Here is a 27,499-nt window from a genome sequence, read left to right on the forward strand (position 1 = left end):
AGCGGCCGCCCGTGGGCGTAGGGTCATCAGGGACAGCACGGAGACACGGATCGCTGGGCTGCTGAGTGGGGGCTCAGTGGACTCAGGTGGGCCAGGAGCAGCCCCGTCTGTGTTTTGGCCTCACGGCAGCTGGGACCAGGCAGGCAGGGTCCCACTCTTTTACGGCAGACGGGACTCAGGGTGCTAAGTGGGTGCTCCGGTCACTCGCTGCGCCCAGCCTGGGCGACCAGAAGCCCCCGGGGTACCAGGTGTGGCTTTGGGCTCTGCACCGACCGCCATAAACCAGGGCTGTGCAAGCAGCCCGACAAGGGACTTGGCGCCCTCCCCACGCCACTCCGCTCTCCTGCCACTTCCCGTCCTGCAAACACATCTCAGCGTCCGCGGGATCCACCTGCACCTGCAATTTCGGGGGAGGGGGTGCAAACAGCGCCGCCAGGGACAGCAGCCGCGGTCAGGACTGCGCCCAGGGCACCCCGCAGGCACCCCAGGCCTGCCCGCGCCCCCAGCAGCCCGGCTGGAGTTCCAGTGGCTCCGTTTCCCAGCCAACACTTGACATGGTCGGATTCCGGAGGACACAGTGCGGCTCCTCCTCTCCGCCCCCCGTGGCTCACTGCCCCCGGCCCCTGGGGACGGCCCTTGGGGTCGAGGGAGGCCGCCAGGCCTGGGAGAGCCACAGGGCTTCCACCAAAGCCACGCAGCCGGCGAGGGCGGGGGCTGGCTGCGGCCCGAGCTGCTGGCAGCCCCCTCCCCATCTGCAGGGGCTGCGAGAGGCACGGCCCGGTCCGGGAAGGGGGCTCTCAAGGACGCGAGGCGGGAGGGCGCCCGGTGTGGGGTGGGGGGCTGCAGCACCCGGGGGCGGGGCCCCCCTGCCGCGCCGCGGGCGAGGGCCGAGGGCTGCGTCTGGCGGCTCGCCCACCCCTCTGCGAGGGGGAGTGGGGCGAGCGCAACAGGCCCAGGGGCGCGCAGGGGTCATCTTCCCGCGGCCACCGAAAGGGACGCGCCGGAGCCTTCCCGACGGGGGCGGGCGCTCCCATCCGCAGCGGCCGGGCGGGGGGCTCGCGGGGCCGCGGGCCGCGGAGGGGCGGGGCCCGCGTGGGGGCGGGGCAGGGGCGGGGCCGGCGGCGCGGCGGCGGCCAATGGGAGAGCGCGGCGCAGGCCCCGCCCCCGGCCCCGCCCCGCGGCCGCGGCGGCTGCTGCATAGTCATGAGGCGCAGGGGCCGGCGCTGCGTCAGCGGAAGCGGCGCGGAGCGGCTGTTTCCGACCCGATAAAGCGGCGTTGTCCCCGCGCGCCGGCCGCAGCCTCGCAGCGCTCTCTTCGCGCCCGCGTCGCTGACTGACTGAGCGCCCGGCCGGCCGGCCGAGGGAGCAGCCCGCCGCCCGGACGCCCCCGCCGCCCGCCCCCGCGCCCCCCGCGCCCGGGGCTCCGCGCCCCCGCCGCCCCGGCCCGGCCGCCCCGCCGCGCCGCCGCCCCCGCGGCCCCGGCCGAAGGAGACAGGTGAGCGGCCGCGCCCGGCCCGGCCCGGCCCCGCCCCGGGGCCGCCGGCCCCGCGGACCCCCGCACCGGGGCGGCTGGCGCCGGGCACCTGGGCGCCGGGCACCTGCCGCCTCCCCGCCCCCACCCGCGCGCGCCCTCGGCCTCGGGCTCGGCTGCAGCCCTGCAGCTCTGTCCAGGCGCGGGCACGCCCGCGTTCCGCGGCCCCTTCCCTTCCCGGGCTGCACCTGCAGCATCCCGGGCGCCCCCGCCCCCACCCGGAGCGTGCAACTTCCCCGGGACGCGGCCGCCGTGGCCCCGCGGTCTCGGGCTCTCGGAGCTCAGCCCGGCCAGCCCGGGCCCCCTGCCCGTTCTCACTTCGGCCTGCGCCCCCTGCTCGCGACACGACCCCGCGGCCCCCCGCCGGGCCCGACTTGCCGCCTCGCTGTCCCCGCCGCCGGGCTGCTCCGGCCCGCACGCCCCTGCCCACGCCGCGTCCCCCCAGCGCGCGCCCGCCGTCTGCTGCACCGGCGGCCCCGGCCGGCTCGGGAGGTCCGCGCGTTCCCCGAGGCCCACCTGGAGGAGGGGGGCAGTGTGGAGCCCTGGCTGGCGGCGAGGAGTTCCCGCACCTCCGGGACGCGCCGCCCCTCGCCCATTAACCCGCTCCTCCCCAGGCGCGCTGCCCGCGAGGCCGGCCCTGGCCTTTTGCGGGGACTGCGTCCGGGCCGGCCGTCCTGGGGCTCCAGGAGCGGGGGGTGGGGTGGGGTCGACGCGCGTTGATTCCAGGCAGCCGCGGATGGGCGCGTTTTCCGGGGGTCTGCTGGTGGAGCTCCGCCCGAGCGGCTGGGCCCCTCCTGCTGCCGCCCCTGGCTGCCTCGCCGCGCCCGGGCCGGGGAGGGGCTGCTGGCTGCCTCCTGCTGTGCGCCCGGACAGGTAGGGTGCGGCAGCAGCCCCCCTGCGCCCTGCCAGGAACCCTAGGGTGAGCGTGAGAGCCAGGAGCACCCCCTACCCTGCAACACTTGCATACTCTCCTCACTTTCCTGCTAAAAGTAGGGTTTACTGCGGCCCTGGGAGGGGGTCTCCAGGAAGCCCCAGCAGGACCTGGAGAGGGCTCGGGGTCTGCAGGGGCGGGGGCAGGGCCGGGTGAAGCAGCGTGGAGACACAGGTCGCCCTTAACCCTAGGTCTTCAGCCCCTCGCAGGCCGGTGGGCTCTGGCTGGGGCTCTCCGGGGTAGGGTGTGAAGTGTGTTGGCAACGCTGACCAGGGTGCGTTTGTGTGGACCAGGTGACCTTGGCGTGGGGAGTGGGGGAGGCCGGCCCGGCACGGCTGGAGCCCAGGGCGGGTGGGGGAGTCGCCGCTCGCTCCCTCTGCGGGGACGCCTTGTGCTGCAGCTCTGGCCCTTGCCGCATGGCCAGAGCACATCGGAGAGTGGACAGGCGGTGTCCCAGCAGCCTGGCGGCGTCGCAGCCCTCCTGGGTTTGCTCGCTGGCGGGGAGGCGCCGCCTTGGTGCCCTGCAGATCTGCCGCAGCGCCGTTTCAGCTCCCCTGTGCCCTGTTTGGTGTTGGTGTGCCTGTCCGTGGTGAGGGAAGGCAGGGAGAACTGATGGGCGCTTTCTGGCCACCAGCATCCTTCCGACCTTTGCCCTCTCCTGCGTGCCCCTGCCCAGGCTCGGCCGGGGGTGGCCAGCGGGGCTCTGCAGGCCTGGTGCGGCATGGGGCCAGTGGCCAGCGCAGTAGGTGGCCGGCAAGCTGCACTGCCCGTGCCCGCCTCGGGAGCACTCCTGGCAGGGCACATCTGTAATTTGCGGGGCCGGAATGTGCTGGAAGCCGTGTTTCAGCCAAGGATGGGCGAGGACACGGCTGCACGCCCGCCGGCTGTGGCTCTTCGGGTTTTCCGCAGTTGGGCCGCCGAAGGTGCACTTGGGGAGGCAGTGGGGGCGGGGCGGCCTGGCGTGGCGAGAGAGGAGAGAGGACCCCTGCGTTTGCAAGCAGGGCCAGGCTGCCCGCACCTCCCCCACCCGGCGCGAGACAAGGTCCCCTTGTTTAGATTAGCTTAATTACCCCACCAAAATCAATGAACAAGGATCTGTTTAAACGTGGAACTTTCAAAATGTGCTTCCAGTAGCTTTTTTTTCCCCCTTTCTCGGTATCAAATGCTACGGCTTTGTGGAATTAGGCGGTTTGGGGAGCTCCAGCTCCGGGGAGGGCGGCTTCCTGGCCAGGGCTGCCCGGGGGTCGCGGCCCCCGCCCTTGGATGGAGCGGCGTTTATGAGACAGGTGCCTTTCAGAGGAGGCGTTTGAAGATGAGAACATCCAGAGTTGGAGCAGCAGCCGCGCGCTGTTCTCGTGTCATTAGCGGAGTTTTCTTTTTAGACTTGGATTCCAGGTGGCCCCCAGCCAGCGGAGGAGGGGCCGGCGCCGCTCCCACCTCGCAGGGCGTGGATGCGGGTGCCCGGGAGGCCTGGGCAGCCCACGCGGGTCATCTCTCTCCAGTCCTGAGTTCAGACCCCTGAAGTTGGAGCACAGGGCCCTGATGGTGTAGCTCTGGGGTGTCAGGTGGGAGGGCCTCGGCTCGCGGGTTCACCCCCACGGCTGCCGGGGAGCACACCTCCCTCCCCGCCCGCTGGCCCCTTGCCCTCCACCCCGGCCTGGCCCTGAGCCCAGCTCCGGGAGGCGGTGTTCAGACCAGGTCTCCGTGGAAGGATTCTGCAGGCGCCGTCCGCCCGCGACGCCCCTGAGCTGCTGCTTCTAGTCCTTTAGCTTTCCCAGGGGTCTCGGGATTCTGTCCCTGGAGGCCCGAGCCTGGCAACCAGATTTGTCCCATTTCACAGGAAGGAAAAGTCTGGCGCGCACCGTGCCCGGCAGGGGACGGCCGGGCGGAGCGGAGCCGAGCGTGGCCGCGGCACTTCTGGTGCAAACCGAGTTGCCCAATGTCAGGCAGTCACGTGTGCGCTGCTAGGCTGGGAAACAATAGTAAGCTCGCTGCCAGCGATCCGGTCGTCATCTTAAGGAAACGCATTTATCCAGACGAGTATGGTTTTTGGTTTGGAATGGGGAAGCAATACTTTTCCATCTTTTTTTGGGGGCTTGGCGTCTTGGCGCTGGGAATGAACTCGCTTATCAAGAACAAGAACGCGTTGGAGGGGCCGGCGTTTGGCCTGTGTCCCACGTCGGAGTCCCCGGGCTGGCTCCTGGCTTCTGCCTGCTCGTGCAGACCTGGGAGGCAGCAGGTTCCGGCTGCCCGTGCGGGACACCCGGCTGGTCCCTGTCTCCGGGCTTCGGCCCGGCACGGTACCCGTCATCACAGCCGTTAGGGGAGTCACCAGTGTGTGGGAGCTGTCTTCTCTAGCTGTTGTCTCAGATAAGGAAATAGATCATTTATTTTTAAGAGATGTGTTGGACATAAAGCGGAGGGCCAGCCGAGGGTCCGTAGAAGGCAGCTCTTTGATCGTCGGTGATGGGATAGATTAGGAATGTCTTAGCGCTTTGATCATCGGTGATGGGTAGATTAGGAATGTCTGTTTTAGAGTTTTATTACTTGAAAGCAGAGCCTACAAACATTTTTGCTCATGTGTTCTGTAAAATAAATTTGCAAAGCCATGGGCGTATTTTCAAGTTAACATCTGAACTTGTTCGTTCCGGTTTTAAATAGCTGTCCTAGATGCGGTCCCTAGGTCGTCGTAGACGTCTGAAAGGCGCTTGCGTTTCGTTCTAACAGGAGCCGTGCGGTGCACGGTGCTGATGGAGCCCCGCGAATCGCACTCGTTGACAGGCAGAGACCCAGAGCCGGGTCTTCCATCTGCTGGTTCACTCACCAGCTGGCCGCAGCAGCCAGGAGCCTCCCGGGCCGTGAGCAGGGAGCTGCATCGGAAGCGGAGCAGCCGGGACTCGACCCGGCGCCCACACGGGATGCAGGCGGTGGCTTTGCCTGCTGCGTCACAGCCGGGCCCCTGGAATCGCGTTCTGAACCACGGGCGAGCCGTGCGTGTGCGGAGCCTGCGTCTCCTCCTTGGTGGACGGTGCTCTCCCGCCTTGCCGCCGAGGCTCTTCACGCCCCTCAGGAAGCTGTTTGGGCGGTGAGAACTCAGTCCGGAAAATGCTTTGGGTCACAGACGCACGCGTGTATCTTTGGGGCTGATAGAGCGTCGCTAAACACACAGAATAAAATGTTGGGGGGCTCTTACAGAGCTGGGGGGCTCCGTTTAAGGTGCCTCGGGCACACCTGCGCTGCCGGAACGTTCCATGGGAAGCATGCCTTCCCCTGGTCTGGGGGGGGGTGACGGACGCCTCGGGCGCAGGTGGCACCTGCCGGGCGCGGGGCCCTGCACCGGGACCTGAGGCATGCGTGCGTGCTGCCCGGGGCTTCTCCTGCGTGTCCAGCGTCCACGCGTGTGGCCAGAGCCCTGCCCCTCCCTCCCGCACTCCTGTGCTGGATGCCAAGGGGGGGTGGTCACCGTGGGAAGTGCCTGGCCGCTCCCTTCACGGCCCTGCACTTTTATTTGGTTGGGTTAAAATGTAAGCCTGTGGAACTGGGCCTTGAGTTACAGTTTAATTGGCCGGAAAGCTAGTCTGAAGTGGAGGGGAGCGAGGAGGAGGGGCTTGGGTGGGGGTGGGGTAGTGAGGAGGAGGGGCTTGGGTGGGGGTGGGGTGGGGCCCCTGTGCTCCGCCCCCTCAGACCCTGCTGCCAGGCTCCCTGCAGGGAGGGGTGGGAGCCAGGATCCTGGGAGAGGCGGGTCCTGCTGGGGTGGGGGTGGGGGTGGACAGGTGGGGCCTCCCCTTGAGGCGGGGAGGAGGAGGTTGGGGACGGGAACAGTACAGTCCCAGAGTATAAACCGTGGCTGGTTTCAGCCTGGAAGCCAATTGGAATTTGGTAGGAAAATGGGTTTAGCTTTAAGAACGGCAACAGACCCCTCTGCTTTTGCACCTCTGTGACCTGGGCGAGGTTGAGAGGTGTGTGTGGGGGGGTCAGCTTTGGGTCTTTACCTGTCTTCTGTCCTGGACTCTGGCCAGCGCCTCTGTCCCCAGACCGGGCCGGGCCCCCACCCTGGGGTGTAAGCGGTGAAGGGGACCGGGGAGCGGTCCCCTGCTTCTCGCCCACACTCCTGGCGTTGGGCCCCCGAGAGAGAGCAGGGCGGGCAGTGGTGCCCTGGCCTGGGCGCCAGCCCCTGCGCCTGTTGCCCCAGAGACGCAGCGTTTCTCCCAGCCCTTAGAAGCTGGGATGGGAGACGAGCCCGCCCAGCAGGCCCTGCGCCCCCAGCTGCCACCCTCTGCAGGATGGGGCCAGGTCCCTGGGGCGCCCTGGCTCTGAGGGGCACTGGGCAGAGGTCAGGGTGCAGGACTCCCCTGGGGGCTGCTGCTGGGACCTCTCAGAAGTCTTGGGGGAGGCAGGGGCCCAGTCCTGTCTTCCTAGGAAACAGTGGGGGGGGGGGGCGTTGACCCTTTGGGCCTCCGCCCTGCCCTGGTGACCTTGGCCTCTGCTCCTGGGCGCTCGAAGTGTCTGCCCCAGCAGTTAGTAGATCTTGAGCAAGAGAGCGGTGAGGGGTGGGGCCCGGCTGAGCCCCCAGCCCGCCCCGCCTGTCTCCAGCAGGGCCCGTGAGAGAGGTTCACTGACTGCGGGTGCTGGGCTCCCTCGCCGCACGGCTGCCCCACAGCCCATCTGTAGCCGTGTCCGTGCCTGCAAGGTGCTGGGGGGGGGAGGGCCCTGCATGGTGCCGTCCCCAAGGGAGCAGCGGGAAGCCAGGCAGCCACCCCTGTTTCCTTGTTGTTTGTTTCTTCTGAGGATTGATTGATTGATTTGAAAGAGGGAGAGGCAGAGACAGAGAGGTCTTCCATCCGCTGGTTCACTCCTTCATTGGCCGCAACAGTCCCGGTGGGGCCGGGCTGAAGCTGGGAACCTGGGGCTCCCACATGGGTGCAGGGGCCCAAGCACGTGGGCCGTCCTCCGCTGCTCTCCCAGGCACGTCAGCAGGGCATGGATCGGAAGTGGAGCAGCCGGGACTCGAACCAGTGCTCAGTGCGATGCCTGCGTCTTGAGCAGCCAGTCCCACCCTGGTCGTTTCTGCCATGGGGTCCCTCGCTGTCCCCAGGGCCAGGCAAGGGGCCGGCCTTCTCTCAGGCTCGGGAAGACCAAGGAGGGCTGCTGAGCCCCGGCCCCGCCTGGGAAGGTCTGGGGCCTGACACTGCCCTCGCGGGCGGACATAAAGCGGAGAGAACAGCCATTGCTTGATTTAGATTTGGGGGAGAGGCAGACGGGGAGAAGTTCCTGTGCACGGGGTCCTCCCCAGATGCCTGTGGGGGCTGGGGCTGGGCTGGGCCAAAGCTGAGAGTCCAGAGCCCAGCCCAGGTCCCGCGTGGGTGGTGGGAACGCCAGTGCCCGCCGTCAAGCCATCACCGCTGCCTCCCCGGGAGACGGAGCGGAAGCCCAGCTCTCGGATGTGGGAGGCGGCGGCCTGGTGCAGCGGCCCAGGGCCCTGGAGGTCAGACGCTTGCGTGTGCCGTGCCCTCGGATGCCGTGTTTCTGCTCCATGCGTGACCCTGCATGTGTGTGGCAAGGAGTGGTAACTTCGCAGCGTGGAAGTGGGTGGTGTTGAACACTGGCACAGCCTGGAGCTGGAGCGGGCTTTTGGGTTGCGCCGTGGCGGTTTGCTCTTATTTGACAGTGACGCGAGCAGAGGGCCGGCCGCGGGGTCCCGGGCACCGTGGCGGGGCTGGGGTGGGGGGTTATCGGGCCGGCTGGGCGGTGGCCGTTGGCTGCTCTCCGCGGCGGGCGCCGTGTGTGATAACGGCCTGTGGCCGGCGCCGGTTTGTGGTTGTCACAGCCAGATAGGTTTCTGATTCACCCCGTGGGTCTGAGCAAGAGGCTGGGAGCCAGGCCGCCCCATGCCGTGGTTTCTGCCTGGCTACGATAGGGCTTGGGAAGCGGGGGCCGGGTCCCTTGTAGTCCCCTTAGAACCGTGCCCCTCTGGGCCTCTGCTGTGGCTCCTGAGCCCTGGAGGCCAAATGAGGACATGCCTGCTGCCTGCTGCGGCCCGGGCGTGTCCCTTCCCGGTGGGGGTCCCCGCGGCGGGCGGTGGGGAGTGGGGGTGGGGGGGAGTGGGGGGGCAGCTGTGACGGCTCCACTCTGTGCCAGGCCGAGCGGGTTGTACAGGCCAGAAGCCCGAAGTTCTGTCCCGTGCCCCCCGCCCATGCCAGCCACCGTAACAGAGCCGGAGACCCGGCAGCTACAAAGCAGCCATCATTCCTCAGGCCTCGGGGGCTGGGAGCCGGAGACGCAGGCAGGGCGGCTCCAGGAGCGCCTCCTTGCTGGGTCCCCAGATGCTGGCAGAGAAGAGCGACCCCGCCCCTGGGAGCCGGGGTTCAGGTTAGCGGCCTGGGCACCCTGACGCTCGGGCCCTGGCTCCCGCCCCGGTTACCGCTGTGAACCTGTGGCGTTAGATCTCGTCTGGGACGTGGGAGACACGTCCGTCCCAGGCAGACACAGCCTGTGCACAGTGAGATGATGTGGCCGAGCCAGGAGGCACAAGGTCGTGTCGTGGGCGAGGCGTCCCGGAGGGCTTCCTGGAAGGAGAGGCTACTTTGGCGGCTGGGGTGGTGAGCCCCTGGTGTGTGGGCCTTCCTGGTGGCAGGGGCCCCATGGTGGCCGCCTCGGGGCTGAGCCCTGGACTGCCGTGCTGGGAGGCGTGTGACTGGCAGCTGCGCACAGCTCAGTGGCATGGGGCCCTGACATGGGGGGCCGACTTGCACACCTTTAGCCAGGAGCTCCATCCAGGTCTCCCATGCCAGGGGCAGGGGCCCAGGCCGGAGCCAGGATCTCCATCCAGGTCTCCCATGCCAGGGGCAGGGGCCCAGGCCGGAGCCAGGAGCTCCATCCAGGTCTCCCATGCCAGGGGCAGGGGCCCAGGCCGGAGCCAGGAGCCAGGAGCTCCATTTGGGTTTCCCATGCCAAGGGCCCGGGCAGGTGCCGGGAGCTCCATCCGGATCTCCCACAACAGGGGCAGGGGCCCAGGCCCGGTCCAGGAGCTCCTTCTGGGTCTCCCATGCCGGGGACCCAGGCCAGAGCCAGGAGCTCCGTCTGGGTCCACGCTGGGGACAGGAGCCCCAGCACTGGAGCCATCGTCACCCTGCCCCTCGGGGCTCTGCGTTAGTAGGGAGCTGGATCAGAAGCAGAGCTGGGACTTGAACCCAGGCCTCCAGCGTGGGATGCGGGCATCCCAGGCCTTGGCTTAACCCCTCGCACCACCACACGCAGCCCCCACCGCCCCGTGTGCCCCACCTGCCACTCTTACGGCGACAGGAAGCCCGTCCTTGTGGGCAGGAGTAGGTCACTTACTGCCCATGGTCCCCCCACCTGCGGTGTGCCCGCCAGTGCCTGTGGGGGCTGGGAGGCCCTCGGAGACTCCCTCGGGGGTCCTGTCAGCGCCAGGGCCCCCCAGCAGGCGGGAGAATCCTGTCCCTGTGTCCTCGGAGAGCGCATTGCCGGGCAGGCGTTCCCTCCTCGCCATCTCCCCGGCCCTTCTCGCTGTCCTCGGCTGTCCTCGGCCTGCAGGCCTCTGTGGAGTCCGGCCCACCTGCTGCCCCCCCCCCCCCCGCAGGGGGCTGGCTCGTGACCTGAGGCTGCATGGCCCGGAGTGTCCTTCGTGGAGCCCAGCCGGTGCCGCGCCCCTGCCTCGGCCTCCCAGCGCTAGCCTGGGCCTGGCCTCCCCCCCGGTGTGCCGCTCTGATCCCAGTCCATTTCTCTGGGCTCGCTCCTGCAGCCATCTCGTGGGCACCTGCTACCGCACGGCCTGTGTCGCCGCATGGGCTCCGGCGTCCCTGCCCTGGGGCGGGGCGGCCAGGGGTAGGAAGGTGGTTCTGGGGAAGCTGGTGGCGCGTGCAGCCAGGCTGGGGCGGGGCTGAGGGTCCCTCGGATGCCTTCCTGCTGCCTGGGGCTGCGCCTGGCTCCCGGTCCAGCTTCCTTTGGTGCTCACCGTGGCCTGAATTGAGCGCCTGCTGTGTGCCAGGCACGGGCTGCCAGCAGGGGTGATGGCGGTGGGGAAGTGGTGGATAGCCCTGGCCTGGTGGGGCTTGCTTTTCGGGTTTTTAAATAGCAGTCTTCCAGAATTCTAGAACATCATTTTCCTTATTTGAAAGAGATCTGCCATCCGCTTCTTCACCCCCCACACCCCCACCCCCATGCCCACAGCCGCCACAGCTGGGCCAGGGTGCGGCCGGGGCCTGGAACTCCATCTGGGTCTCGCACACGAGTGGCTGGGCCCCAGCCGCCCGAGCCGTCCCCTGCTCCCTCCTGAGCGCATTCGCAGAGACTGGATTGGGAGCGCGCGGCTGGGACTCACACCAGGCACTGCAGGCCTCCCCGGCACCACGGTGCCCGCCCCGGCTTTGTGTTTTAAGCGTTCATTTGAGCGGGAGAGGGACTGGGTCCCTTCCCAAACGCCCCCAGTGGCCAGGGCTGGGCCGGGATTCCCAGGAGCTGCATCAGCTGGGAGCTGGAGCCAGGTGTGGGTCCCAGGCATTCCGCTGCCCAGCGCCTGCCTGGCCTCGGGCTGCTTCCTCCCCCCAGGCGTTACCCGCCCTGGGCACGAGGCCAGCTGGTTGCCCTCGGTAGAGTGGTGGCCGTGGCTCTTGTGCACCTACAGGGTCTGTGTCCAGCCCGTGTCTGTGGGCGTGCTGGCGTGGAAGGAGGGCTGCCGGTTCTGGGCCTGCTGGGTGTGGGTTACGGTTCCCCGCAGCCCCTGCGTGTGTACACGTGTCGTGGAGTGCCGCTGGTCACTGCATGGGGTGGACCCTGGTGCTGTCGGGGTCAGGCGGTGGTGGCAGAGTGAGGGCAGGCAGGGGGGATGGGCGGGGCTAGGACCCCCGCTAGGAGGCAGCAGCAGGCCTAGGGGACGCCAGGGAGGGGGCGAGGGGCTGTGGGTGCCGGACCCACTTCCGCCATGGAGAGCTTGCTTGGTCACCTGAGGCCACTCTGCGTGCGGCTTCCTGGGGTGGCGCTGACACTGTGAAACTGTCGGCACAGGGCCTGGGGGAGGGGGCCACGCAGGAGCCCCGAGCAGCAGTGACCTTGGTGGGGCTGTGTTGGGGCCCCCATGAGTGCCCAGGCCCCGTCCCAGCTCTGCAGGTGCACACCCAGGCTGCGTGGCCTTGAGGCGCCTCTGGGGTGTTTGCCAGGCCTGGTTTCCGTGGGCTGTGGCGCCCGAGGAACCCCCACAGGCTCCAGGGCCGGGCCGGCGGAGGGGGCAGGGTTGTCTTCCACGCCCGCACTCTTGTTTAGAGTTAACGCGCGGAGGAGATTAGCGTTTTATCTGGGTATGGCTCGTGTTTTGGTTATGAAATGTGAAACCAGTGTTTTGCTGACTCCGTTGTTTCTCGCTCCGTCTGCTCGGCTGGGTCCGTCCTGGGTTACGCTGCACAAGGCATGAGCTAATGCCCCACACGGAAGGTTCAAAACAAGCTCATTATCGCCGGGGCGAGCCAAGAAAATACCACTTAGCCCGGGACTCGGCCCGACGCAGCGCCCGCCTGCTTTGTTCCATTGCGAGAAGGGCGTCCTTACCCGGCAGTGCGATGGCTGCCTCCCCCCACAGCCTGAGTCTGCGGGGTCCCCACCCCTGCCGGCCCTGCCGGCCCTCGGCATCCGTCACCTGTCTTCCTGCCTCTCTGGCCGGATCTGCTGTTCCGCTCTGACCCTAATTGCTCAACTGAGCGCTGAAGGCAGCAGCAGCGGCGAGGACCTCCTTGTGAAAGCGGCCGAGGTGGTTACGCAACGCGGCCCCTCCCACCTCCGGCTCGGGGGTCTTGAGGTGGCCCGGGCTCCTTTCAGATGCTGCCGAGGGCTCTGTGCTCCCCGGATCCCGGATGATGCTGGGCCCGGGGAGCTCCTCCCTGCCCCCCCCCCCCCCCGTCTAGGTCTGCGTGTAGAGGCCCCCTGCTCACCGGGTGCTCCCCCGGAGCAGGTGGGCTGCCGTGCGCCGTGGGCCCTGGCCGGTGTCCGACCTGTGCAGAGGGCCTTGTGGGAGAACGCAGGGGAGTTAAAATTAGCCGCGAGCGCCCCGGGAAGTCAAGGTTGTCCAGAAGCATTGAGCAATGTCACGTTGAGAAATGTGTCGGAGGGACGCCTCGCCAGGCCGGGCGGCGGGTGCAGCTCCTGGCCCTGAGCGAGGCTGGGCCTCCCTGCGGCGCAGCAGAGTCCCCAGAGAGGGCCCTGCACCAGGCCTCATGCCCGCACTGATGCCAGCACGGAGCCTGCGGGACCCAGCTGTCCTTCCCCCCCACCCCCAGCCAGGGGCGCTCAGGGCTCTGCAGAGAGCCCCGGGCAGCCCCGGCGTGGCGCTCAGCACACACACAGCCACCTCTCCTGCAGCTCTTGCATCAGGGGCCGGCTGCCCCCGTGGCCGTGGAGCCTGCCGGTACCGAGGGCTGAGCGTGGCAGCGTTGCTCTGCGTGGAGTAGAGGAGTGTCGCTGCAGAATGTCGCACGGGTCATTGTCACATTCTTGTCTCCCTGTGGGTCGTAGCACGTAGCCTGCGTGGTTACACGTGTCACGTCTGCGCTGCGTGGCGCATGGCACCGCAGCCCGCTTGTCGGTTTCTGGCTGTCAAAGTTCTTGGGGCCTGTGTGGCCGTCAGGGCTAAAGAGCTGGCATGGCCCTCCATGGGCAGGGTCCCCATCCGGTCCCTGCTGTGGGCCAGCTCTGAGGGCTGCTGGGAAGGCGGGGCCGGGCGGACGGAGCTCTTGTCCACCACGTGGTCCTGGGTGTGGGGGGGACAGGCCCACAGTGGCCGGCTGGGCAGCGTGCAAGAAGCTCCCCCGAAGTGTACTCCCACGAGGAGCCGTGTCCGGTCCGTGGTCACTGGTGGAAAAGTGGCGTCTCCCTGCAGCTGTGACTTGGCTGGGCTGACTTACCCTGGCCGGGAGCTCGAGCGTCTCCCAGGCTGTCCACTCCTGCGTCGCCGCGCACGTCCTGCCCCCGGCTCCTGCCTGGCTGCTCCCGGGGCTTCTGACGAGCGGCGTCCGGCACCGGGTTGGCCCAGGCATGCTCCTAGCCCTGCTCCTCATGGTTTCCCTCCTGGGCCCAGCCCTGTTCTGCTCCCCGGGGCCGTGTTCGCCAGCATCTTCTCCCTCCCGCGGCCTTGGGGTTGTGTGTGTGGTGGACTCCCTCCCCCGCAAGGACCCCAGCTTTGCGTGCCAGGGAGTGCGATGCCGGCCCCAGACCCGTTGGCATTTGTGGGGCCACTGACTTCTGCCTGCAGCCGCTGGCCACGGAGGCCTCGAGGGCTGCAAGGCGGGAGACCAGGCCCACAGCCTCGGCCGCAGGTGCTCCTGGTCCGTGTGCTGTGTTCTCCCCGCGGGAGGAGGAGGGGCCCGCTCCGCCTTCACCCCGCATCTGTGTGGATGCCTGGCCGGGGCGAGCTGGTGCAGTGCGCAGAGCGGGGCGCACTGGCGGAGTCGGGGGCTTTCTGGCGGCCGTCCGGGCCTGGGGCTGTCTCGGTTTCTGGACGGAATCCCCTGACTCTGAGAAGCAGAACCGTGGGGCACCGTGGCTGCCTTGGAGGCCAGCAGAGGGCCGGGCTCATGGCCTGGGGTGTGCTGGCAGGTGCTGGGTGAGAACAGGTGAGCCCCGGGGGCCTTGTCCCTGTGCTCAGCAGGTGGGCAGGGTGTGCGGGAGCCGGGTGGGGGCAGGGGGACGACTCCCTCCCTGGGGCCCACCCGGCCCTCCCGTGCCCCCCGTCTGGCCCCCTGGGGGTGTGTCACAAGTCAAGAGCAGTTTGCCAGGCACCAGGCCCGGCAGGGAGCCAGCTGCGCGCCAGCCTGGAGAGCGAGGCAGGGGAACCCGAGCCCCCAGGCCATCTTCTTTTGCAGATACCTCCGTGGGCCCCATCCACATCTATCAGTAGTTGGAGGTGCGAGGCTGCTGGCCCTGGGCGGTCCGGGGAGGAGGGCGTAGCCTGCCCCCCCCTTCCCGCGGGCCTCCTCCCCCCTGCCTGCGCACACCTGGCGCCTCACCTGTCAGAGCCTCGGGGTGCTGAGTCAGACAGGTAGGCGGGGCTGGTGTCTTCTCCCTAGTACATTAAGTGAGTCCTTGAGGTGTGCTATTCTGGGCAGAGGGAGACCTGGGGGGAGAGGCGAGGCCTCCGTCCACGCCCTGGCGTGTTACCGGAGGAGGCCTCCCCAGCGTTCCCGTATCCCGTATCAGGTGATGGAAATGCCAGCGAGGGCGGGGCGGCCGTGGACTGTTAGTTTAATTGGGCCGGGCTCACTGGGAGGTGCAGCAGGTTTGCGGGGAGCTGCTGCTCTTTCTCCCCAGTCCTGAGCCCCCGGGCAGGCGTGGAGAGGGTGGTGGTGAGAGCCAGGCCCGCCCGGTGCGGGGAAGGTGGGCAGACACCCTGCTCCCTGGGCAGTCTCGCTTCTGAGCCCCGCCTACCTCTCCCGCAGAGGGTCCCTCCAGGCGGCTTCGCAGAGGACCCGCTCCCCCTGTGCGACCACCACCGAGCCCCGTGGCTGGTCAGGACGCGCGGGGACACGGGCTGTGTGAGGCTGTGGCCAGCGGAACGGCGTTCCACGGGAGGCTCTGCTGGCTTTAAGAGTTGTTTATTTGGAAGGCGGAGCGACAGAGACAGAGAGAGAGGGCTTGCATCCCAGGCGTCTGCAGCTTCGCCGGCGGCCGCGAGCACCGTGTCGTGGGAGCTTTCGCCTGTGGTGTGTGGCCGCCGTCACGTGTGTGGCCTGGGGTGGACTGGGGCGCCGTTCCGTGGCACGTGCGTGCGTTTCTTAAAAAGATGGGTTGATTTGTAAGGCAGAGAGGGAGAGCGCCCTCCGTCCGCTGGTTCACTGCCCGGCGAACACAACAGCCAGGAGCTCCATCTGGGTCTCCCTCGTGGGTGGCAGGGGCCCGAGGACTTGGACCATCGTCCGCAGCTTCCCAGGGTGCAGGAGCAGCCAGGACCCGAGCAGCTGTGCCAGGGTGGGCTGGCGGCGTGACCTGCGGAGCTGCAGCAGCCCCCGTGTGCCCACCCAGTTCCACCATCATGGGAAGCAGCCGTGGGGCCTGTGCGTGGGTGCTGGGAGAATCCCCCAGAGCAGCCGGCAGAGGGGCAGAGCTGGTCTGTGGAGCAGTGGACGGGAGACGCCGTCCCTGGGCCCTGTGCGTTCTGGTGGCCCAGCAGGTTTTCCTGGTGCGGGGAGTTTGTCCCTCCAGGGCGACGGGCCTGAGCTTCCTGGGGGGCTCGGGGTTCATGTGCGTGTTGAGGGGCGCATCATGGAGGGGTGGCCGATGGCAGCGGGGTGGTGTCTTCAGAATTTGTGGCAGCGGCCACCTGCATTGCTGTCTGTCCCCAGGGCCCAGCAGGGGGTTGGGAGGCTGTGAGCGCCAACCCTGCCTTCCTGGGGGCCGGGGAAGGCGGAGCTGTGGTACCCGGCGTAGTGGGCTCTGGAAGGCCAGCACCCAGCCCGGCCCCGTGTCCTGTGTTTGCACTCCTCTAAGCATGCTTCACGACCCCACGGCGGGGTCTGGCCTACAGCTCCCAGGAGGGGGCGGCTCCCCCAGGCCCGCGCATGTGTGTGGTCTCTGCAGTTCAGCTGGCACGGCGGGAGAGGTTCCAGCAGGCGCCCCTGCCTCTGCCCCAAGCTGCAGCGCCCCGTGTGCCCGTGCACCTGCACCGTGGGAACATCCACAGGGCGAGGGCTCCGTCTGGGGTCGCTGCCGCTCCCTGCCTGTGGGTCGCAGCCTGGGCATCTCTGTGGCCTGCAGCTGCTCCTTCTGCCCTGGTGGGTGCTGCGCCCCCTCCCCCAGGCAGGACCGTGTTCCTGCCTCCCCTCCTCGTCCTTGGTCCGTGTGAGTGGGCAAAGCCCTCCCGGGAGCTGTAGCTGGGCCTAAGGCCGGCTGCCTCGGGGGCGTGTCCTGTCTGCGGAGCCGGGCTGCTCTGTCCTCAGGCTGAGCTCAGGTCCTGCCACTGTGAGTGGAGCCAGCGGCTGGGGACCAGGGCCTGCCGAGCTGGTGCCTTTGTGGCTTAGCCGCGCTCCCCTGTGGCTGCTGTGACAGCGAGGCGACCTTGTGTGGAAGGCAGCAGCCAGCGTCTGATCAGCTCCCAGGACGAGCAGGACATGGCCAGGGCACTGGGAGGAAATCAGGGCCCCCCCGGGGGGACCCTTTGCCAGGCTGGGGCCCGGGGTGGGGCGGCAGCTCTGCACAGCACGCGGGCAGGGCACAGACCCTCCAGAACGGCAGCTGCTGCAGGAACCGTGGGGGTCGGGGGGACCCCGCAGTAGCAGGGTGAACAGGGTGGGGGCCCCGAGTCCTGGCAGGCTGTGTGTGTTGGTGGCGCAACCTCTGTCTTGGGGTCCCTGTGTCCCGTGCAGCAGGAGGGGTCTCTCCTCTTTCTGAGTGGCAAATAAGGCAAAGAATGAGAGAGTTGGGAGCTGGCTCCCAGCCGCTGTCCTGGGAGGAGAGTTTGACAGGCGGCAGCCGTCCCCTTGGGGACCGCCCCCTCCTGCGCGGCACGGGGACCCAGTGCTGGGAGCCAGGCTGCGTCCTGGCCCTTCCGAAGCACACACCTGCCTCGGCCCCTCCCCGAGAGGCCCCACGCGTGGCACCTGTCTGGGGGCGCCGCCTTCAGGGACCGTTTGCTCCTGCATCCCAGGAGCGTCCCTTGACGAGACGCTGGCCTGGGTGCGGCTGGTGGTGGGAAGGCCGCCATCACGCCTGGGTTTCGAGGCCCAGGACATGCAGGAGGGCTGTCATGTCAGGCCGGTGGTCACAGGCGCCCTGTAACCTGCTGCTGCGTGTTGTCCAGGTGCAGGTCAGCCTCCCCGTGCGTCTGGAAGCTTCCCCAGGCCCGAGGAGTTGGCAGGAGGCAGCGTCCGGTCAGCTCCGCTCTGGGTTCCAGGGTGGGCAGCGCCCTCCGAGGCTGCATGGGGAGGGGCACTGTGCTGTCCCAGAGGAGGCCGCCCCGGCCGCTCCGATGAGGACGTCGAGATCTGGATGGAGCCCCTGGCTTCTGCCTGGCCCAGCGTGGCTGTCGCAGGCCTCTGGGGAGTGACCCAGCTGACGGAGTGTCTCTCACTCTCTCCTTGAATGGGTTAACAGCAGGGACCTACCCCAGAAGCCCAGGGCACGGCAGACAGAGCAGGCCGCGTCCGTGCGGGGCCCCGGCCTGCGGTCAGCCGCGTGTGCAGGAGGCGGCCGGGTCGCACGGAGTCCATTCCCGGCCAGCGCTGGGGTTGGGGAGGACGTGCCCGTCCGGGGCCTTTCCCCGCTGACTGGTGGCCGCTCCCTGACCGGTTAGGGAGGGGGCTGTGAGGCCTGGGCAGGTCCCTGCCTGCCTGCACCTGCGTGGGTTCCTCGTAGCCGAGCAGAACCACGCGTGTGCTGGACATTCGGCCAGCAGGAAGCGTCTCCTTGTGGCGACACCCGTGAAGCCGGTGCCCACTCCCTGGCGTGGTCCCTCGTGGAGGCCGGGATCAGGAGGGGGCTGCTCTCGGCTGGTGCCGCCTCCACGGTCCGGCTGTGTTCTGGTGGTCGCGGGTTGGCTTCCAGCTCCACCTGCGGGCGAGCTGTCATGTTAGACCTGTGGAACCCGGCGGTCAGGTGGGCGTGGGCGGGGGGGGGGGGCCGGAGTCTCCGTGGGCGGGGCTGCTGCTGGGCCCACGCCTGTGCGCACATCTCCAGGTCAGGTCGGAATCCAGGAGATGCGTTGAAGCTTCGCTCTTGTCCACCCCATGACCGGCGTCCTCAGTCTCTTCTCATGAGCTCCATCCCCTCCTGTCCTGTCGGCCACCAAGCTGGCTTTCAGCAGACACCCACCCCTGAGGGCGGGGTGACCCCCAGGAATTCAGCCCCAGGGCGTCACTCGTGTGGGCGTGGTGGGCGTCCAGCCAGGGCTGGGACCAGACCGGGCGTCCGGCCGGGACTGTGCGGGCCTGGTGTGGTGGGCGGCCAGCCGAGACCAGGTGTGGGCCTAGCGTGGTGGGCGTCCAGCTGGGACTGGGACCGGGTGTGGGCCCAGCATGGTGGGCGTCCGACCGGGACTGTGCGGGCCTGGTGTGGTGGGCGGCCAGCCGAGACCAGTCCCAGGTGTGGGTCCAGCGTGGTGGGCGTATGGCTGGGACCGGGTATGGGCCTGGCGTGGTGGGCGTCCAGCCGGGACCGGGACCTGGTGTGGGCCTGGCGTGGTGGGTGTCCGGCTGGGACCGGGTGTGGGCCTAGCGTGGTGGGCGTCCAGCTGGGACTGGGACCATGTGTGGGCCCAGCATGGTGGGCGTCCGGCCGGGACCGGGTGCGGGCCTGGCGTGGTGGGCGTCCAGCCGGGACCGGGACCTGGTGTGGGCCCGGCGTGGTCAGCAGCAGAGCCCAGGCCCCGCTACCTCGCAGCCCCTGCTGCTGCTTCATTTTCTTCTTTTTTCTAAAACGGCTTCTTCGGCAGCTTTCCCTCCTCGTGGGGGCAAGTCCCGCGCTATTTATCCAGCAAAGCATCTTAAAAATGCTGGAGTGTGTGTGCCTCGTTAATCTGAGCGGCGTGGTGAGGCCGATGCACAGGCGCTGCTTACAGAGGCCAGGTCGTGTCTGAACTTGTAGGCGGAATTGTTCCGGTCCACTCGGTTTGGGTTTGGTCCTGGCCCGGAGCCGGTGCCGTGGGTGCCACACCCAGGAGTGGTGGCCCTTGTTCTGTGACCGTCAGGTGTCTCGGGGCCCCGGGGGCCCCTGACCTCTTAGCAAGTGTCACTGGAAAACAGGAGGTGCCACCACGCACACCCAGCCCTCCGCACCTGCCAGGAAGGTCAAGGGCAGGTGACCTGGGGGCCTGGGTCTCTCCAGGGCCTCCCCCAACTCGGCGCCCGCTCTTGGCTTTGCAGGGAAGCGCCTCCCACTGCAGCCAGGACGAAGCCGGCCAGTGCCCGCAGGGCGCCCACGGTGCTTCGCCCCTGCCCTGGGCTTTGCCTCGGTGGGCTCTTCTGGCCTGGTGGGTGAGACGGGGGCCGAGGTGGCTCCCTGAAGGCTGGCAGTGAAGGGTGCCCAGGGCCGGGGCCCTGGTGCGGCCGAGCAGCCCAGCAGCCCAGCACCCCGTCGCGGGCCCTGGGAGACCCTGGCGGGAGGCCGGGACTTCCTGTGGCTCAGCTGACTTGCGGTTCCTCCCGCCCAGAGCTGCTGGGGGAGGGGCGCTCTGTGGCCCCAGTGTCGTCCTCCTGCCCCCCCCCCCCCAGGTGTGCGCGCCCATCCTGGTTGTCTGAGTCGGGGTCCTGGGGGGGGAGTGGGGGTAGGGCTCCGGCAGCTCATGTGACTCCACCACCTGCTCCCGGATGTGGCGGGCGGCTCGGCGGAGATGGGAAGTGGCGTGTTGTGCCGCAGAGGCAGAGCAGGGACTTCTGGGTACCTCCCGGGACTCAGCCGAGCTCGGCCCGGGTTTTGGGATTTAGGGACTCCGTGGGTTCAGTCTGGCGCTCGGCGGCAGGGGCCAGACGTCTGTGGACTGTGCTGCCATCCCGGAGGTGGCCCTGTCCGGCCCCACGATCCTGTCCTGGCCACGCCCAGTCCTCGTTTGGCTCAGCGTGGAGCTCCCAGGTGCGGACGGCTGCTGGTCTCACAGCAGGGCGAGAGGGGAGGCTCTGTCCACGCGTGCTCTGAGGCGTGTGGGTTTGCAGTCCCGGAGCGACACGCCATGCAGTGCCGTGTCCCGGTCACTGGAGGTCCCTCTGGCCCCCCACCCCCGGCTCTCCCCGGCTTCCTTTTGGCTGTTTGTTCCTGGTGATTGCTGGTGTTGTCTCTCTGGCTTGTCAGCTGTGGAGGGACCTGCCGGGGTGCTGGGCTCGTGTTGGACACCCCTGAGGCTCGGTCACGTGAGGGGGAGGTCGAGGGTCAGGCGGAGGTTGAGAATCAGGAAAAGGTCGGAGGTCGTGATCATGCGGAGGTCAAAGGTCGTGGCGTCTGAGGTCATCCTGATGCCGTGGGCTCCAGTTCCCGGTGGCTCCAGGACTGTCCCAGCTCGCTCCACCGCTGACAGCGCTGCACGCTGAACATGACCCCTGCCCATCACCCCAGCGAGTGTCCTCGTGGAAAACGGGGGGCTGCCAGGTTTAGGGGCTGCTGCTCTCCACAGAGGGGTACTTGCGGGTGTCAGTCAGCCGGCTGCCCGCGGCCTGCGCCTTCAGCGTGGGCCTGGTCTGGAGCCGGCCGGGCAGGGGGAGGAGGAAGTGGCTGTCTTGGGTGGCTGGGGCCTGGAGGTCTGGGGGGGCCTGGCGGTGAAGCCCCCTGGGGGTTAGGGCGGAGGTCCCTGCAGCCTGTTAGGACGCCCCATGCCGTGGCTGAAGGGTGCCGGGGATTCACCCTGAGCAGCGTCTCGGTGAAGGAGAGAGGATGGGAGAACGCGGATGGTGCATTTTAGTACAAGTAAACCCGGCCCTGGGCTTAGCGGAATTTTGCATTTAAAAAAAAAAAAAAGAAGTCGTTCAATGTGAACACTTCCCAAACACAGCCGTCCCCGCGCCCCCGGTTGGCGTGTGGCTTCCCTCTAGGTCTGCTGGCTGTGGACTGAGCGGCGAGGCGAGGTGCCCGCTGCCCGGGGCGTCCACGCCGCCCCCGCCGTGGCCGTCTTGGCCCAGTGCCGCCGTGCCTGTGCTCCGGGGCCCTCACTTCCCCAGCCAGACCCCACGTGCGGGAGTGCTGATGCCGGCAGCTCACGTGGGCCGGGCAGAAGCCACCCCACGCTTCCTCAAGCAGAAGGGGACAGGGGCGGCCGAGGGCCCAGTGCGACGGAAGAAGAAAAAGAAGTTCTCGTTGTGCTGAGGTACCTCCGGCACGGGGCAGAGGGCACCGTGCACGGCGAGTGCCGAGTTACAGCGGGAAAGGAGCTGCGTCGGTGCCCGCGCGCGCGTGTGTGGAAAAGCCAGCGTCGCTGGGCTTCCAGGCCACGATCCCGGCCGCCCGCACGTGCGGTCACGCCAGCTTTGCTAGAGCCTGCGTGTGGGTGAGGGGCTGAGCTGCTCCGGTTTCCCCGGCAGGCCCCGTCAGAAAGGGGCGGTCACTCCTGGCCGTCTGCCTGGCTTCCCTGGTTGTGCCCCAGCCCCGAGGCCAGCTCGGGCTTCTGCGGGCGCGCCGGGAGGAGTGTTTGTCTCCGGGATGTATTGGCACCCAGCTGTCAGATGTGGCTCAGGCACGGCCCCTGTCCTTCGCACGTCGTGGGGACACGGGCTGCGCTGGTAGGCCAAGCGCTTACATTCGGAGGAACGCGAATTCTAGAACTCCCGGCCAGCCGCGCTTGGTGGGCGGGGAGGCCAGCGCCGCGGTCCGAGGCCTGCTGCTGTTTCCATGGCAGCTGACGCTTCCTCCGACCCCGCCTTCGGACTTCACCCCAGGCAGGGAGGAGCGCTTAGAGCCAGGGGAGGGAACCGCCTGGCTGCCTATTAAACCTGGAGGAGCCCGCCACTCAGCTGACTGCAGGTTGGGGTGCCCCGCGGACCCGAGGGGAGGGAGCTGAGCGGTGCCCGGCTCGGTGCAGTCCCTCCCGGGTGCCTGTGCCCCGTGGGGGCCACCATGTCCTGTCCCCTGGGGTGGGTGCCTGTGCCCCATGGGGGGCGCCGTGTCCTGTCCCCTGGGGTCCCGTGGGGGGCACCGTGTCCTGTCCCCTGGGGTGGATGCCTGTGCCCCGTGGGGGGCGCCGTGTCCTGTCCCCTGCGGTCCCGTGGGGGGCGCCGTGTCCTGTCCCCTGGGGTGGGTGCCTGTGCCCCGTGGGGGGCGCTGTGTCCTGTCCCCTGGGGTGGGTGCCTGTGCCCGTGGGGGGCGCCGTGTCCTGTCCCCTGGGGTGGGTGCCTGTGCCCCGTGGGGGGCGCCGTGTCCTGTCCCCCTGGGGTGGGTGCCTGTGCCTGTGGGGGACGCCATGTCCTGTCCCCTGGGTTTGGGTGCCTGTGCCCGCGGGGGGTGCCGTGTCCTGTCCCCTGGGGTGGGTGCCTGTGCCCCGTGGGGGGCGCCGTGTCCTGTCCCCCTGGGGTGGGTGCCTGTGCCTGTGGGGGACGCCATGTCCTGTCCCCTGGGTTTGGGTGCCTGTGCCCGCGGGGGGCGCCGTGTCCTGTCCCCTGGGGTGGGTGCCTGTGCCCCGTGGGGGGCGCCGTGTCCTGTCCCCTGGGGTGGGTGCCTGTGCCCCGTGGGGGGCGCCGTGTCCTGTCCCCTGGGGTGGGAGCCTGTGCCCCGTGGGGGGCGCCGTGTCCTGTCCCCTGGGGTGGGTGCCTGTGCCCCGTGGGGGGCGCCGTGTCCTGTCCCCCTGGGGTGGGTGCCTGTGCCTGTGGGGGACGCCATGTCCTGTCCCCTGGGGTGGGTGCCTGTGCCCGTGGGGGACGCCATGTCCTGTCCCCTGGGTTTGGGTGCCTGTGCCCGCGGGGGGCGCCGTGTCCTGTCCCCTGGGGTGGGAGCCTGTGCCCCATGGGGGGCGCCGTGTCCTGTCCCCTGGGGTGGGTGCCTGTGCCCCGTGGGGGGCGCCGTGTCCTGTCCCCTGGGGTGGGTGCCTGTGCCCCGTGGGGGGCGCCGTGTCCTGTCCCCTGGGGTGGGTGCCTGTGCCCCGTGGGGGGCGCCGTGTCCTGTCCCCTGGGTTTGGGTGCCTGTGCCCCGTGGGGGGCGCCGTGTCCTGTCCCCTGGGGTGGGTGCCTGTGCCCCGTGGGGGGCGCCGTGTCCTGTCCCCTGGGGTGGGAGCCTATGCCCCGTGGGGGGCACCGTGTCCTGTCTCCTGGGTTTGGGTACCTGTGCCCCGTGGGGCCAGTCACGGTGTGACCTGGACATCTGAGGGGGCCTCTCTGGCCCCGGGGTTGGAGGAACTGTGGGGTCCTGGACAGGCTGGAGTGGGGGGTGGCTGCCAGCGGTTGCCCCTGGGCCGCGAGGTGACCGGTGGGCTGCAGCCCGCTCCATCCGAGGCTGTGGCTTGCGTGTGTCTTGGGCACTGGCCCCTCCAGGCTCCGGACCCTGGGGGCGGCCGGGGAGATGTCATCTTCCTGTCCTCACGCAGTGTTTCAGGGTCAGGCAGAGAAAGAGCAGCGACAGAGGCCCTGGAGGCCCAGGAGGCCCAGGAGGCCCAGTCTCCCTGGGCCTCGTGAGCAGGGGTATGTGGGCGTGCAGGCTGGCGTGTGTGCGTGAGCACAGGTGTGTGTGCACATGGGCATGCATGAGCGTGTGAGCACAAGTGCATGTGTGTGAGTACACGTATGTGTGTTAGCATGTTCATGAGCACAGTATGCGCGTGTGCACACGGGCACATGTGAGCGTGTGAGAGCATAGGTGTGCATGTGTGCACACGGGCACATGTGAGCGTGTGTGTGAGCTCAGGTGTGTGTGCACACGGCACATGTGAGCGTGAGTACAGGTACGCGTGTGTGCATGGGCACATGTGAGTGTGTGTGAGCTCAGGTGTGCGTGCGCATGTTCGTGAGCACGGGTGTGCGTGCACACAGGCATTCACTGTTCACGAGCACAGGTATGCATGTATAAGCGTGTGTGAGCTCAGGTGTGCATGTGCACACGGGCCTGCGTGTAAGCGTGTGTGTGAGCTCAGGTGTGTGTGTGCACATGGGCCTGCGTGTGAGCATGTGCGTGCACTCACACCTGCCGTGTGCCGTCAGTGCTGGGTGTTGAGCTGGGGACTCCTGCACATACACGCGCGTGTGCAGAGCTGAGCCTAGCTCCAGCTCTCTGGGCGGAGGCTGGGAGACAGCGCTGTCTGTGGAGAGGAGCCAGGCTCCGGCTGGATGCGCCCCGGCATCTCTCCGGGGGAGGCTGGCGCCCCACGGTCCAGCAGCGTGTCACCTTTCTGAGTGATGTGGTTCTGGGCCAGTCTGTGGCTGCGCGCCCTACCCTGCCAGCCCTGGAATCCCTGGTAGCCTCCGGGGCCCCAGAGGTGGGTGTGGCAGCAAAGCCGGCCGGGCCCGGCCAGCCGATGGCTGGGGTCTGCGGCCAGGCGGGCTTCCTGCCGTCCGCGGCTGGCCGCTCACTTCAGTGGCTGCCAGGAAGCTCCTGGGCCTTCCCGCTGGGCTCTGTTCCCGCGCGTGTCCTCGGGGCCGGCCCTGCGCTGGGCTCCGCTGGGCTCCGCTGGGACGGGCGGCAGTGGTGCTCTTCGCTTTGGCCTTGGCACCACGATGACCCCCGCGTGCTCGTTCCGGGCTGTCCCTGGGGTCACGGATCTCCCAGTGGGCTGGAGGGACACAGACAGAACAGTGATCCGGGGAGGGGAGAGTGACAGTTGGGCTGCCTGCGAGCTGCTGCGGTCACGGGGACCCGGGAGCCCCTGGGCTGGGGGAAGGGCCCTTTGTGGCTGAGGTTTACCCCGAGAAGACAGGGCCCGCAGAAGCGGATGAACTCCCAGGTCCCCCTCTGGTCTCGGTTGCCTCCGACACGGCTTGGCGAGGGCGTTAGCTGGGCGGGCAGGTGACGTGTGGCAGGTGCGGTTCGCTGAGGGACGGCAGTGCCCCACAGGCTGCCTGCATACGTGGTGGTGTGGTGGCTAGTCCCACAGGGACCTGTGTTGCAGCGTGCGGCCGTGTGTTGGCACCTTGGCAGGGGAGGGGGCCTGCTAGAGGCCCCGGGACTTGCATGGCAAGGGAGGGGCCGGGCCAGGCCCGCAGTGAGGAGGGCAGCGTCCAGGAGAGGGTACTGGCGGCCTGCAGCTGTGAGTTCCTTAATACTTGGGGTATTTAGCAGGGACACGCAGACACCCACAGCTGCACAGATGTGCGCACACACATACACGCAGCCACACAGACACGCACATAGACGCACAGCCACACAGATGTGCACACACACACGCAGCCACACAGACACGCACATAGACGCACAGCCACACAGATGTGCACACACACACACGCAGCCACACAGACACGCACATAGACGCACAGCCACACAGATGTGCACACACACACACGCAGCCACACAGACACGCACATAGACGCACAGCCACACAGATGTGCACACACACAGACACACACCTGCCCTCCACCCCCCAAACCCCAGGCTGACCGGGGACCCAGCGGACAGATTGCACAGCAGTGCACGTGGCCAGGGTGCCGGCGAGCTTTGCTGGGTCCCGTCTGGAGTGGCGGCGTGTCGTCCGCACTGGGCAGCTTCAAGGGTGACCCAGGGCACGTGCACCGTACACGTGTGTGCTGTGCGGGGGTGGGGGTGAACGCGTGTTGTCGGGGCAGGGGGTGTGCACTCCAGAATGGTCCTGTCCCTGTCGCGTATGGTGACAGTTGGTGATCTGAAACTCCACCCCAAGCCGGTGCCGGTCAGAAGTGGCTGCAGGGGGCTCGCTGAGGTTCGGTGAGGTTCGGTCTCCAGGCAGCTTTCCCGCACAGCCCGTGTTGGGCGTCGCCCACCCCTCAGGGAGAAACAGGACAACAGGAAGTTGCTGGTTGGGACAGTCGCAGCCTGGTTGTCCCCGTGCCCATCCCCCCCGGGAAGCCTTGCTTCTGTGCCTGGTCCTTGGGACAGGCAGAAGACTCCAGAAGAGCTCACAGCTACTCTTGGGCTTCTCTGCCTTCAGGCCACCTCGGGAGGCGGCTCCTGGGGCTGGGGGAGGAGCCTCTCCTGCCCCACGTGTGCACCTGCTTTTGGCCGGCTTCGGCAGAGCGGCTTTGGCGTCAGAGGTTCCGTTTCAGGGGCCACAGAGCTGCTCCGTGGAGGCTGAGGGCTCCTTCCTGAAGGTGCTGACACCCGGCCCCTGCCGCCCCTGCCGCCCCTGCCCCCTGCCGGCCTGCAGCAGAGGCCCGGCCCCACCCCCTGCACGCTGCTTCCTTTTCTTAAGGCCTCTAAGGAGGGGCCTCCGAGATGGAGGCAGTGTGGAGGGCATGCACAGGGGAGGGGGCAGGTGCAGGCAGCGTGGGGCAGCGGCTGCTCGGCCAGGTCCTGGACAGGGGCCACCGCTGAGCTGGATTCAGACCTCGGCCGGGTCCGGGGGAGCCAGCGCTGGCGGGTTACCTGGGACTGTGGCGGCTGTGCCGAGACGGGTCACGGCGTGCTTCCTGTCTGTTCGCAGACGACGGGAGGAGTGGGGAATAAAATTAAGACTTAAGACTCGGTAGCCGCATGAGATGGGAGGCCCCGGGAGGGGTTGGGGGGGTGCTTTGCCCTGTCGCTGGATCGTGCCTGCCTAGATAGAAGAACCTACTCTCCTGTGTCTACACTTGCCAGTAGGGAGAGACTTCCACTGAGCAGTGACCCTGACAAAGGGCGGTGTAGCCAGGAGCAGGCTAGAGACAGGCAGGGCTTCGGGGCGCTCTGCAGCTCCCCCGAGGGCACCGGGTGGGCTCGGCCGGCCCCTCGCTCCCAGGCAGGACAGGTGACACGGCAGCCCGGGGCGTCCGTCCTCCGTGGGAAGCTTACAAATCACTGGAATCCTCCTAAAAACGACCACGGAGAGCGGGTCGGGCTGGTCTTGCGGTTCATGCGCTCGGAGACCTCTTGGAGACGAACTCACAGGGCGATGAGGGGACGCTGGGGACGGGAGCAGTGAGCAGAGCCCAGTGTGCTGACGGCTGCTCTGCTGAGGCGGGAAGGTGGGGGCGCAGGGGGAGCACTGGGCGGGGGGGAGCGCAGGGCAGGGGGAGAGCAGGACAGGGGAGCACAGAGCAGGGGGGCCACGGTGTGGGGAGCACAGGGCAGAGGAAGGGCAGGATGGGGGGAGCACAGGGCGGGGGGAGAGCAGGACAGGGGAGCACAGAGCAGGGGGCCACGGTGGGGGGAGCACAGGGCAGAGGAGCGCAGGATGGGGGGAGCACAGGGCAGGGAGCACAGGGCGGGGAGCTCTGAGAGTGGACTTGCTGAGACCCCGCGTGGCCACGGGGAGAAGAGGAAGTGGACCCTTGGCCCTGCTGTGCGGGAGCTGGGAACCGACGGCCGGCCTGCGCTGGGCATTCTGGAGCCTGCCCTGCAGCTCGGTGGGGCCGCCTGTGAACCCACCCTGGCTCTATAATGGAGGCAGGGGGCGGGTCCTGTGCTGTCCCCGCCCACAGCTGCACCTGTTAGGTCTCCGGGTGACAGGCTGATGGGCGCCTTCTGAGTGTGCT

General features: G+C 68.4%; 1 protein-coding gene across 1 annotated transcript in view; it reads left to right on the forward strand.

The window, feature by feature from the left end:
* Nucleotides 1-1,446: 1,446 nt before the first annotated feature.
* The window catches only part of SLC45A4 (solute carrier family 45 member 4), a 69,677-nt gene continuing 43,624 nt past the window's right edge, over nt 1,447-27,499 (forward strand). The window contains exon 1 of the mRNA XM_062187935.1: nt 1,447-1,495. The gene's annotated coding sequence lies outside the window, so the exon portion shown is untranslated. The remainder of the gene's footprint in view (nt 1,496-27,499) is intronic.

The sequence above is a fragment of the Lepus europaeus genome, chromosome 4, assembly GCF_033115175.1.
Source record: "Lepus europaeus isolate LE1 chromosome 4, mLepTim1.pri, whole genome shotgun sequence".
In the NCBI taxonomy this organism is placed as follows: Eukaryota; Metazoa; Chordata; class Mammalia; order Lagomorpha; family Leporidae; genus Lepus; species Lepus europaeus.